Genomic DNA, 13,458 nt, shown 5'->3' on the forward strand with positions numbered 1-13,458 from the left:
TGCCACAAATTTGTTGTTGAACACAAAGCTTCCAGGGACTGCAGCAGAGAATCATCTTCACAGTGTGATGGTGCCACCACACTTCATGGTGGGGCCACACGGTGTTTCCTCCAGTGTACAGTATCTGATTTTCACCAAATATGGCATCCACTTGGTGAATACCCAGGGGTAGACTTATGGTTAACTTAAGATCATCTGTCAAATGTTGATTAAAAGTTAGTGCTATGTGGTGGGTGAATATTCCTGCAATTAAGAATTATCTAATTTACATCTGTACTAATCTTGGTTCAATTTGTAAAGATTTATTTTGTTTGCCCCCTTTGCGTTACTTCAATGTCAAAAATCCGAATGACATGCATTCTTAATTCTTACATACAACAGGAAACAAATAGATTTGAAAATTAAAACTTCTATGGGAAACTTGTAATCAACTCATTAATGTTCTGCCCACGATGTATCTTCTTAACATTATGAAGCAAATATGTATTACATCATATCTGATATCTAGATCTATTTTTTGTTTTTATTTGAATGTAGATGTGTTTCAAGCAGCACTCGTAGGCAGACAAACCCGTCCCGCCCCTTCATCCAACGAAGGGAAGCACATCCATTAGTCGACCCTTTTCTTATTGATCGATTAACTGCTCAGCTAAACATTGGGCCCTGCGCTATTCATCATGGAGACAAGATGTAAGCCATGCTGCTGAGTTTCAGGGGCAGATGGGATGTCGGGATGTAATTGAGATTAAACTGGTGGGTTGGGTGGTTGGAACAGGCAGGGTGGAGACCCACTGAGGGGATTCACAAAACGCACAAGGGCATCATCACTGGAGGTAACTATAGACCACAAAAACCTGAACCAACTCAGTGGAGAAATAATGCACGCCGTCTTGTTAAAATACACACATACAACAAGTGCAAGTAATGTGTGCAAATTTACACATAGTACATGAAAAGTTGATGAGGGAATTACGGCTGGCTGGGGAATTACTGCTGGTTCAATTTTAAGTGGTGAACAAACGTAGAGACTGCAGGGCAATAACAGGTGGACATTCACTGTTGCCATTTATGTAGCTGCAATTCTGCACTTTGATTGGCCATGTAAGGTCAAGTTCTGAGCAGACACATTAGCTTGGAATCCATTTTACCTAGCAAATGGTCAATTCTTGTAACAGCCGTAAAGATAATGTAATCGAAAAGCTATAAATTGCAGTGACAATACATTAATTAAATTGCACACTTAAATCTATGCAGAATTATCTCCACCGTGAAAAAGGCCTGAGATATAACTGAGAGTGAGGGCAGAATGACTGGGAGCTTGTTAAAAGGCTTATCAAATCAATGGCCAGAGAATTGCATGACATTTTTCTGGCTCACGAAAATACACTTTGACAAATTTCCGTGCTGTATTGTGCGTTTTCACAGTTTCATTCATCACAACTAAAATGCCTCACTATGGTTTCAATATGATCGCCACTAAAGAGCAAATATATTGCCTTACACATCCTGGGGCATTCTGCAGTTAAAATGCAGGTGAGGTAAGTACAACGACTTGTGTGTAACCAATGAGATATAAGAGGAGAGAAGTGGAAAGAGTGAAAAAGAGAGGAGGGCACAGAGGACATTTCTTCTGTACAGTATAGATGTGCCCCGTGATGAGACCAACTAATTAAACAGATTCTTCAGCGGCCGCGCCTCGGGAAAGCTTGAAAAAGACACTTGAAAATTAATGAGAGCTCAAAAAGGAGAGGAAAGCGGACCAAACTTTTCAGTGCCTTAGAGGTGAGGCTGCCACTTGTCTCCCTGCATTGCCAAAAGCAGTATAAATAAATAAATAAATAAATAGGAAAACACAATAATATTTCTTGCTGTCTAACACCCTCCACGCTTCTCTGCACTACACATTCACCCTTACGCTCTCCTCCATTTCTCAAATATGCAGTTATTTTAAGTATAGAGGTGAGCAGCAGACGGAAGCTGTACCATAACCAGTGTGCTGCAGCTCTATTTAAAAAGAAGAATGACAGAGACTTGGAAGGGGGAAAGGACACACAGAGTGAGGGGGTGGTATCAGAGGAGTTGGTGGTGAAGGATGTAAAGTGGGGGTGGGGGTAGGATTCAAGAATATACAAGTGGAAGCACGAGAGACCACTTTATTTGGAGCTACTAAAAATAGAGCGGCAAATGGTAGCAGGGGCTAGCTGGCCTAACGCTCGTCTCTCCTTCCAGGCCAGTGCAATCGATAGGCAGGGAGCTGTAGGGGAGGCTTCCCGGAGCCTGTAGCCAACAGTTGCCGGGGCTGGGCTGGGGTGGAGGTGGTGGGGGGGTGCAAAGAGAGGAGCCGAGTGGAGTGGAGCGGAGCTGGAACTATTTTTTGCACTGCTTGACTAAATATGGTCAGGGAGGTGGTGAGACAAGACACATGAGCAGCCCGGCAACAGGGGCTGAGGCATGTTTCAAATGCTTGGCTTCCCACAATGTGCTAACCGTTTACCTTAACTCTCCACACTGTGGGGTAGGAAGCTGCTGGCTGCTTGACCTCTAGTTCCTAATTTGCTGCCTGTGTGTTCTTCTGCTTCTCTGTCCTCCAAACTGCAGCTGCATCTCTACTTGATCTTTTCCTAGTCAAAATGTGGCCGTTGCGATGCACTGTCAAAAATGCATAAACTGTGTATTTAATATGACAAATGTGAACAGAAAAATCTAAATACCAAAAAGACATTGCAATATCCTCCATCTCAAGTCTCTGATAATGGTAATCAAATTTGTACGGATCACAACGGACTATTAAAAGTGCAGCTGTCGTCTACCGCAGAGGCACAGCCACCTCTTTTTTTTTTTTTAAATATCTCCATCACAATTCTGCTCTCAAACATTCAGTAAACTTCCTTTTCTAAGCTGCTGTATAAAAAGTTCCACTGAATAATAAAAGCGCATTTCAGGAGCAGGATAAAGCTCGGGCTGCATGTGTGGTGATGGAATAAGAGAAAGGCTGGGTGGGAGGACGGTTGGTACACTTTCTGCCTCCTCTCAACCAGGGCATCCTCCCAGCTCTCTCCCTCAGAACGCACATGATGGAGAGGAGAGCAGCAGCTCTTTACATTAGCTCTATGTCTTCCCTTTCTAAAGGTATGACTTGTGTTTGTATGGGAATGTGTGTCCATATGTTCGTGTGTCCGTGCGTGTGCGCGCCCGTTTTCTCGCCTTTCCCCCCCTCTTCCCCCTCCTCCTCCTCCTCCTCCTCCTCCTCCTGACTGACTCTGGCACTCAACCCGCCCACCACCACCACCCCTCCTCCCCCCCAATCATAGAAGCTGATTCAGCGAGTCAGGCGTGCACCCGGCACACACGATGGCTGCAGCAGCTGGAGCGCTCTCTAGGTCATTATGGCTCTCCTCACTACGGGAAGAGGAGAGGAGGGGAAGAGAGGAGGAGCAGCTCAGATAAGAAACTGATCTGACAGGTAATATATGCTCTTCCTTCGCTCTCGGACGGAGCTTAACCCTGATGGGCCTTGATGTCTCCTGTCCTGTCTCTTCCCTCTCTCTTCTTCGGATGCGATCTGTTATTAACCGCTTGGTTTGCCTGTGAGTCGCGTACTCGAAAGGGGGAGTGGAATGTACTGTTCTGCAGCAGCAGCAGCAGCAGCAGCAGCAGCAGCAACAGCAGGAGCACTGGGACAGAACTTAACCAGAGAACACCTTTGGGCTTTTCCTTCTCTTGTTCCTCTTGTCTGAAAAGAAGGGAACAAATAAAGGCTTTATAAAAGAATAAAGTAAGGAGAGGAAGAGGATGCAGGAGGAGGTGGAACAGGGTAAAGGGAGGCTGGGGAGTTGCTATGGCCCACATGGATTTTAGCCCTGTTTTTTTGCACTCTCCACTCTATCTTTCTCATCTTGTTCTTTCTCCCTCCCTCCCTCGTCTTGCGCTCTCTCTCTCTCTCTCTCTCTCTCTCCCGTGTTCCTGGCACTGGCCGGACATGCTGCAGCAGCAGAGCTCTTTGGCTCATTAGGCTTCATGGCTGCAGCCCTGCCGCTATCTAATGATGGACTCGTTAACTCAGACCTGCACTGGTGTGGAGAGACATTCCCTTATGCACATCTCGCCCTCTGCGTCCGACACCTTCCAAGACATTTTTGTCACCATGACTAAGGATACTCTAACTACTGGGACTTTTACCATGTTATTTTTGTCTTTTTTTTTTTTTATCTTTTCGGTTGTTTCTCGGTGGTCTTACTGGACCACTTTTCAATTTAACTGAGGGGCAGGGGAGGTCACTGCCATTCTTAATTGATGGGAGGTAAGTTTGAGAACACGTCACATTTTAAAGCCCAAGGGTGGTTGATTGGGGCGGAAGGATGAAATGTGGTGACCAGAGGGATGACGAAGCATCAGAATAATGAACAGTGTGCAGGTCGGGAGTTCTGAACAGGGGGAAAAGCGGATTGACGGCACACAGCTGTGAGAAGTGTATTAACACAGATGTGGGGGGTGGAGGTGAGGATGGGCGGGAGGGGATATTAGGCAGCAATGGTTGGCTGAGTAGATGTGTGTCACCAGCTGAACCCACAGCACTTAGGGTAGTAACCCAGTTTCTTCTCACTCTCCCTCTGTAACGGATTGCTATAGGCTAGACAGGGCATGCGGGGCACATAGTACCGCAGTGCTATCGCACAAACCACAACAGACTCAACAACCACCAGGCTAATTTGCTGGTTCACGTTCCCCAACCTCCATGTAGGAAGGAATTTCACCCCCGGCCTCCTATTTGCTCACCCTCTCGGGTGGCTGTGACATTTCCTAAACGGGACGTCACACCTTTAGTACCAGGCTCATCCAGTTCAACCTCCCCTCATTATTATTCCAAACATTTGCACTGCCAAACATTTATTCTGTTCTCTGCCCCCAAGTCTCCAAGCCTAAAAAAAAAAAAAAAAAAAAAAAAAAAAAAAAAAAAATCAAACCTTAGCTGGTCTCCCCTAATCCGCGTTTCGTTTTTCACCCATTGGTCCCAAACTTAGCTTAGCAAAGCTGGAGACAGTGCTGACTTGTGGAATTTGTTGGTCTAGGGCAAAGATTCATTAGACACTTGCTGGACAATTCTCGCCATCACGCAAATGGTTATTGATCGGTTCCTCCCACTCTGCAACAGAACAGCTGGTTTCACTGTAGACAGGTGAGGTTTGATCAGAGGAAAAAGGAAGTGGGGAAAGATGGCCATAAAAACAGTGTGTGGGAAGAGAGAGAACAAGGTACAGAGAGAGAGGAGGGAGTGGTGATGGGTGGGGGGTGTAGCCAGGACCAATCCACAAGTGCTGAGTGGGCATTAGCGCCTTCATGTGACCTATGGCCTGCCTCTGTGCCTAAAGCCCAAATCCTGCTCACAATAGCTTCCTGTTCCACTTGGATCACCCTCGTTTTCAAACATCAGCAAGCGACCCAGCTAGCCACTGGGGACGTTGCTGACACAAGAGAGACGAGGGACAGGCAAGAGAGGGGTACAGACTGCTGCAAGTGAGAGGTAGGAGAGGAGAAAGGATATAGAAAGTGGGGGTGAAATACGAGAACGAGATGGTGGCGAAGGAGATAGGCTGAAAGAGAAGTGGGAGGAGAGAAGTGAAAATGTGTAGTATGTCAGCAGGGCAATTCCGCTTATAGGTGCACCCCTGCTCCCAGGACACAACACATGATCATCATACAAGACAAGGTGCACACAGAGGCACCTTATACTACGGACTCTGTATCAAGGAGAAAACTCTTCCTTTCTTCGCTGCCGGTTTTATCCAGCCCCTTAATCTACCTCCTCAACATTTTTTTTTTGGAAAGAGAAAAAGACCACCGTATAGCTGCCATTTAAAAAAGGGAGCTGAATAACTTCCCCCTTATCACCCTGGTTTCTCCCAGTTGTTTGGAGGACAGCGGGGGTCACTGGGACAGTCGACTATGGTATGGACTGCGAAACTTCTGTTATGTTCAGGGGCGGGGGGACTAGCTGTTCAGCCTTACATGGCAACCGAACGAAAGCCTTGAGTGTTGAACTGAATTTACACTCAAAGTCACCTTACAGTGCAGACTACCATACTTGGGAGAGAGAACGGTGAGGAAAAATATTCTGCTCTTAACTTCCTGACCTTGGCAAAAGGTGAGAACACTTCATACCTAAGATTACCTCCTTAGTGTACATACTTCTTTATGTACCCATATGAACATATGATAGCTATGGAATGTAAAGAAGTATGTATTCTTGGTGAGGTGCGAGTCCTCGTTCTGGGAAAATTATATTGGATAGCAGTGTGTGAGGATGTGTTTGTGCTTTGCAGATTGTTAATATGACTGTGATCTTGCTGTGAGGGAAAATAGCAGGCAAAGTACAGAGAAAGACAGAAAGGGGGGAGAAGGAGTGAGCGAGAGAGGAAAAGAGGATGAATGTGAGTGGTAAGGCTCATACATTAGCTATACTGTCTCTGGGCAGTCTCACTGCAGCAATGATCGCTGTAGGGAACTTACTGCTTTTTCAAACTGACTGACTTGGCCAATAAAAATCTCTCATCCAAGACATGCCAACAATTCATTAGACAATTATGTAAGTTAGCATAAAATGATAGCTATCATGTTTTGAGCCTGCCCTGTCAGCAGTGTAAGTTTAGCGCACTACTAAAGACACCTACACCAATGACAGGCAAACAGTAGTCTTGTGACATTGCCATATGAACAGGGCCTCCTTTCATTATTGGGTGATTTTACTGCATTACGGCACTTGAAATTCAGCCAGCTGCAACTTAGCACCAATTTCAGCAGGCAGTGAGTGGTATGCTGGAGCTGCTCCTGACCCTTAATACCATAATCTTTTCCAGTGCTCCCACATGGCTCAAGGGGAAAAGAAAGCAAGGTGAACTGGACCAAAACTCTGCCATTGTTGCTGGCTTTTTTTTTTTTTTTTTAAAAAACATGCAACTGAAAGAGCAGGAGATAGTTGCTGAGGAGGCAAAATGAACAGGCACTGTGGTTGCTGGTGTTGCTGCCACAAGCTGGCTCTATCTTACAGCTGTATCATATGGCTTCCGTGTTAACAATCTTGTGTGTTTAACTATGACTGCCCTCCCTTTATGCCGCTGCCCTTATCCGCACCCCCACCCCACATCAACCCGGCTGCCCCGTGCTCCCCTCCCTTCCCCTGATTCCTGCTCTCATTGTTCATGTTTGCTATGCTTGCCAAATGCTTTGCCGTGCTGCATGGCAGTCAGATTAGACCATCAAAAAGTGACAATGCAGGATCAGAGTCAACTATGGCCCGTCAGCTGATTCCAATTGTTGACTGCTTCAAACAAAAAAAAGGCAACAGAATATGGACAGGGAAATGAAGCGAGGGGGGGAGGTGGGGAGTCGTTTGCATGGTGAGCTATTCATATCTAGCACTTTCACCTATTCGACCCCCTCTCTGGCCTGTGCTTGGATCATAGACAATGCCTGTACCAGCTTTAACACGAGTCTACCTCTCTTTAAACCCCTTTTTATGTAGATGCACTACTCTATTAAAGGTATTTTTTGATTGCTTTTTGGCTGTTAAAAAGCACATGAAATGGATATTACATAAAGATGGAACAAAAAACACAAATCAAACCTGCTGTAACTGTTTGAGGTCTAATCAATAAATCAGATAATTGGTGGCTCAGCAATACCTCATATAAATATACATGAGACCACAACTTCAGATCTGTGACGATCTACAAATTGTGAAACTAAAAACGCACGCAGTGCCCGCTTGTATAAAAAATACTTCTTCAACAAATTAGATTTATTTTCCTCAATCAAAATGCTGTTGAAGGTGGCAGGCTGGGATGTATCCATGCCCACAAAATTTCTTCCGCAGTGGGGCAGGTAAAAATGTAGGTGTATGTATGCCACCATGGCACGACCGCTCTATTGTAATGAAACACAAGACACTTTGTTCTGAACTGATTAATATGCTAAGTGTAAGGCTGATTAGCTCTATTCCCTTTGAATGAAAGAAATATCTAAACCTGAGTGACACAAGTCCAAGTCAAGTACCAACACTAAAAATCTCCATCATTTTTACCTCATTTACTGACAATGGCTAAAAACACCAAATAAACTTTAAAAAAGAAAATAAGGTTCTAGCCTTTAAATAACTTTATAATGTACCGTTTAATTTTCTGTCCCTAATGCAGTCAGATGTGATGTATAAAGAATAAAACAAAAGCTCTGTTCACACTTTTTGAAGGTACAGACTTAACTTGAAGGGAGGACTTGAATTAAATTTGTAAGAAGTTGGATGACGTTAAATTGATGCAATTGCTGATCTGTAACAAGCTCTAGCGCTCATTTCTGTCACGGCATCAGAGGCGTGTAGGATTGCATGACTTGGACTGCATGTTTCTCCCAGGCCCTCAATAGCATTGACCTGCTGTCTGAGTGACAAACACAGCAGATGCTGACATTATCAAATGCTCAGTGGCTGTCGTCCCCCTTGCTTTTGCCCTGTTATGGCCCTCAGACGAGGTGAGCAGCCTGGCCACCTGACTCTGAGCGACTGAGAAACTTTGTGTGTGTGTGTGTGTGTGTGAGAGGGAGAGAGAGAGACAGAGAGAGAGAGACTAAGCATGAATGTGCATGTGTGTGTTACAAATAGACCTGCCTCTGGTGTGCCATATCAAGCTGGCCCTATGTTGACCTCCATGCTGTCTACAAGCAGCGCCATATATCACTCAGCTGTCGCTGGCCACTCTGAGAACCTCACTGGTGCCTTAGCAGAAAAAGCCAATAATTGCAATAGCTGACTAAAGAAATGAAGGATGAAAAAAGACCAAATAAACATCAATTAACTATATCTTAATGCAAAGATCAAGCCACACTCACCTCTTTGGGAGGCAACTTAAGTGCTTGTTTTGCAGCACATGTAAAAATACTGCAAGAGAGAGATTAAAAAGAAAACACATACTGTGCATGCAAATAAACTGTGTATGGCTAAAATATTGCAAATGCTGTTTGATATCACTCTAACAGCAGCAAAGGTTTATTCATCTTATGATTGACTTGTGATTTCTTGATGTGGACTTTACTGTGATAATTTTTGTACTGGCAGAGGGGTGGGTTTTAGTCAGAAATGTTTCAGCGCTGTACTACTGTAGAGAACTGAGAGGGACATAAAATAATCTGCCCTCAGTCACTGTTCAAACAGTACCCTCTACACTACAAATCAGTCTCTAGGACTTAAATATCTGGTTTAAATTAATGTTGTGACTTGACACCCCAGAGTGCTGCTGTACGAACATGAGTGAGAGAGCTTGTGTGTGTGTGGTTATGCCTCTGCATTTGTCTGTTGGCCGTCTCGGTGACCGCAGCGGCAGCGAGCTTGCAGCAGGGCCCATCTGTCAGACCCTGTAATTGCTTCATGACTCTAGGACATTTGACTCAAGTGCACTGCCACAGATTATTATTATCCTTTTCTCAGGGAACAATTTTTCTCGCTCTCTGGGAGGGGGCAAGCATAAAACTTATAAAGATAGTGAGGAGGATAAATAGGCTGCCTGCGAGGCAGCAAAGGAGAAAGTTAGGTAAGGTTGATCAACTGTGCCTATGTGTTATTGGTGAGGCGGTAAATGGGGTGTAGGGTGCTAGATGTACCTGTGTGTCACACAGAGTGGGTGAAGGTGAATGCGCAAGATAAAAAGCAGGAGAGAAAAAGACACTGCATTGTTGATTTTGACCAGTGGGTGGACATGGTGTGATAAGCCACGTCTCAGGTTTTAATAAGATGTTTGAATGCAACTTGGCCCTTCGCTGCTCACTGACGCTCTGGTACTTTTTTAGATAAAACTTCCCACGTTCGTCTCTGAAACAGCGATTCCACAATGCTTTGCTAAAGCTGGTAAAATGGAACCAAATCACCTCTTAAATGGATTTGGTCCCCTTCAACCAGCTGTAGCTATGCTTTGATGACTACAAGAGCTCCTTTCTGTGATGCCTTCAACACAATCACTGCAACGGGCCACTTCTTGACGATGACTGGCTTATGGCCTTCTTCTATCAACAACATCTGGAGTGTTCACTGATTGTCATGTTTAATGCAAAATGTCTCATTTTTGACTAATAAAGAAAGCAATCCCAGCTTCAGAACTTTGGTGTGGTCCACTTTCCTGAGTGAGTGTTATCTCTCTGCCTACAACAGGATTGATATTCTGACCACACCATCAATGGTTGTTTCAAAAATAGCGGGGGGCTAGACATGCACAGCAGTCACATGTCTGTGTGAGAATGTGTGGCTGTCTTGTGAAAGCACCTCCTAAACCGACCGTCACTGGGTGCTAACAGTGAATTAAAACATGGGTAGAAATGGGCAAAAGAAAATATAAAGAGAGATATTGCAGACTAACATTGTAATGAGATCTAACGAAGACATACAAACAAGAGAGTAAGAAATAAAAAGGGGCCAAATATAGATGCTTAGTGGCTATACAATACACACCAACACATACTCTTTGGACTCCCTCTCTTGAAGCCTCCTGCCATGATGTTGGACAGGCTGGGCTAGATGAGAGCCAGATGCGCTAGAGGACAGAAGCTGACGACAAAAAAAAAATCACAGGAGAGGACCACTTGCTAACAGTTATAGTTTCACACATTCACTCACTGTTGCTGCAGAATGGGCAGGCAGATCAAAACTCCCTTCACACTGTGTCTCCAGCCCACCCTCCTTTTCTGTTCTCTCTATTTATTTTTGCATTCCTAATTTGGTGCTTGACACGATGTCAAACTGACCCGTTCTTAAACTCAGGAAACAGACAACACGATCACAGAAACAATTCTGGAAGATTTGTTTCAAACTCGATCTAAGTTGTCTAATCATTCAAACTGATTTGAGAATGTGTGTATAACACATAGAAATCAATTACATTTGTTAGAAATAGCACTGTATTCTCCCTCATTTCTGTTGGATTTAAAGTGCTTTCCATTGGGCCAATAACCATGAAATCTATTTGGGGAATCTAAGAGGCGCTTAGTTTACTCAATCACAGTAGTCTGACTTGATCAACCTAGTCTGAAATGAAGGGGGGGGGGGGGGGGGGGGGCACGATGACTCTAATTCAATCAATGGCAGCCATGAAGAATGTGTGAATACAGGGGCAAGCCAATAGAAATGCAAGCATCTGACCTATTTTGCAGATTTGTCTCTATGGGCCCCCCAAAACACTATCTGCTAATCACTATCTGCTGTAATTGTGAACCCTGTTACAACAGTACCATCACTGTGCTGCCTACTAGTGCTGACATCATATTTGTCTGCATTTTGGAGCACAGTGTGTATGACTGCAGTGTCTTCTGTGTGCTCAGGTGAGGCGATTACCATATGGGGTTTTCCTGTACATTGCCATATTAAAAGAAAACTGAACACTATATGAGAGAAGGAGGAGGGCAAATATTACAAGAAGGTGACACGTAAAAGGGTACAGACCGCCGCTGCAGGGCTTGTTTGGAGCCCGTTTATGAGTCATGGGCTATTAATCGTATTGTTTACAGTACTGTAGCAGCTACTGGCTTCTAGGAGCCCAAGGGAAAGGCACAGAGACGAAGCAGGCTCTCCTTGCAGGCTGGGGCTGCGGTAAACACAGGGGGAGAACACACAACGTGGATGTCCGAGAAAATCCTTTCCCGAACATGTTATTACCAGTTGTAACAGCACTTTCAATTTACTGGCAATTGTAAAACTTAACAACTACATCTAATTTATGAGGAAATGCCTTTAGACTCTGTAGTGAGTAATGAACAAGGTGAAATATAGTAAAGCCCCAGTTCCTCCTGCAACCCTGTTGGTAAGGTTGATTTGTCTCTGTATTTGGGACTCCAGGTTGAAAGATTCATCTGTCACCCACAGGGTTCTTCCTATGCGTCTTCCTCAATCTTCTTTCCACGGCTGTAAGACCCACCAGCACTCTTAGAGCACACATTAAACACACACACCAGGGACTCTGACATTCTCTCCATTTGGATCCAACAGCTACCATTTAATGATGAAAAACTTACATCATTTACAAAGAGAAAAGGTGGAAAGAAGTGTTTTTTCCATATTTTCACCAGTTGTACTGCATCACTTTTGATGAGAGATTATATATTAGACTTGTCCTAACCATGCATATCAGAAGATACTGCAGCAATGCTCAATCCAAACACTGGGAGGGAAAGCTGACCCACTATCAGGTAGCAAAAACCACTTCAGTAATTAACAAGAGGGGTTTAATATGATCCTTCATCGAGGGGGCTTCCGATCAACTTCAAGCCATTCTTCAGACAGTCACAGGAACTATGTTTAAGAAATACGATTCCATGCTAAAAAATCCTCTAAGCACTCAATCGAAACAACTACCTCTCCAGTAAAAACACACCAAACAAGCTACTTTCACTTCAACCAAGGGAGAGATTTTCGAGGGCTTTAGGACTTCTGGACTGTCTCCCTGATATTGCAGGAGCTCGAGTGTGAAATAAAAGTAAATGGGAAGACTGGAGAAGGCGACATATATCTTCGTTTCTCTGAAGGGGGGGACAGAGTGTGGACCGCAGCAAGCAACACGCACACACACGCCACAACTGCAGCTCTGATACAGAAAATTCTGTACTCCAGCACTTTTTTTTGCCACTTAATCAGTGAGTCCTACAGCAGCGCAGCTTTCTGCTCCTTTATATTCTCAATCCTGGTTTACATATGCACATTACACGCTTTGCATTTTAATATTTATAATACAAGTGATTTTCTGCCAGTCTGTAAGCTCTCCTAAATAAGTTTACTATTATTCATTTCAGTTTAAAAGCTGAGTAATAAAAGACAGCACGGCAGCCTTGTAATATTTTTCCCCCTCTCGGACAACAAAGTCAGGCTGGGGCCGCTGACCCTACAGACTATTGTGTGTGTTCTCTGTATGATTTCCATTTCTGTCATCTAATGGGCAGGTTTAACGTAAATAAATAAAATCAAATTTAATCATATATATAAATCACAGCTATATAAATCTAATTACGGAATTTCAGGGATAATCAAATCTGGAACAACCTGCCAAAAGATGTGGAAAGCTAATTTTGTATGCTCTGGAAAAAAAACAGAAAAAAGAAAATCACATTATTGTAAGTTTAATTTTACTGAAATTATTTTCCATTCTGCATCTTTCTTCGCTATTATCCTGTTCATACTTAGTCTTTATTTGTTCATTTTATCTTTCATTTCCATCTGGTCAATGTCTTTTTGATTTTGTTTTTTGTAAAGAGCTGTATTTGTTTAAGTGCCATTTCATTTGCTTTAGAAAGGAAATTATTGTTGTTACTCTCATTGTGATCATTTTCTTGTTAAAGATACATATAAATCCTTGACTCACAATTTGTATGTTGCTTAAATCTATTTGTCAATATCTTTCAAAGGAAAGCAATGTTTTTTGTTTTTATACATTTATT

General features: G+C 43.7%; 1 protein-coding gene and 1 long non-coding RNA gene across 7 annotated transcripts in view; one reads left to right on the plus strand and one right to left on the minus strand.

The window, feature by feature from the left end:
* mib1 (MIB E3 ubiquitin protein ligase 1) overlaps nt 1-13,458 on the minus strand; it is a 50,972-nt gene that overhangs the window by 21,312 nt on the left and 16,202 nt on the right. The window lies entirely within an intron of this gene.
* LOC124069104 lies at nt 5,306-10,134 on the plus strand. Its single transcript, XR_006845024.1, has 2 exons — nt 5,306-6,142; nt 9,832-10,134. It is a non-coding gene; the product is annotated as an uncharacterized LOC124069104 (long non-coding RNA).

Source organism: Scatophagus argus, chromosome 13 (genome assembly GCF_020382885.2).
Source record: "Scatophagus argus isolate fScaArg1 chromosome 13, fScaArg1.pri, whole genome shotgun sequence".
In the NCBI taxonomy this organism is placed as follows: domain Eukaryota; kingdom Metazoa; phylum Chordata; class Actinopteri; family Scatophagidae; genus Scatophagus; species Scatophagus argus.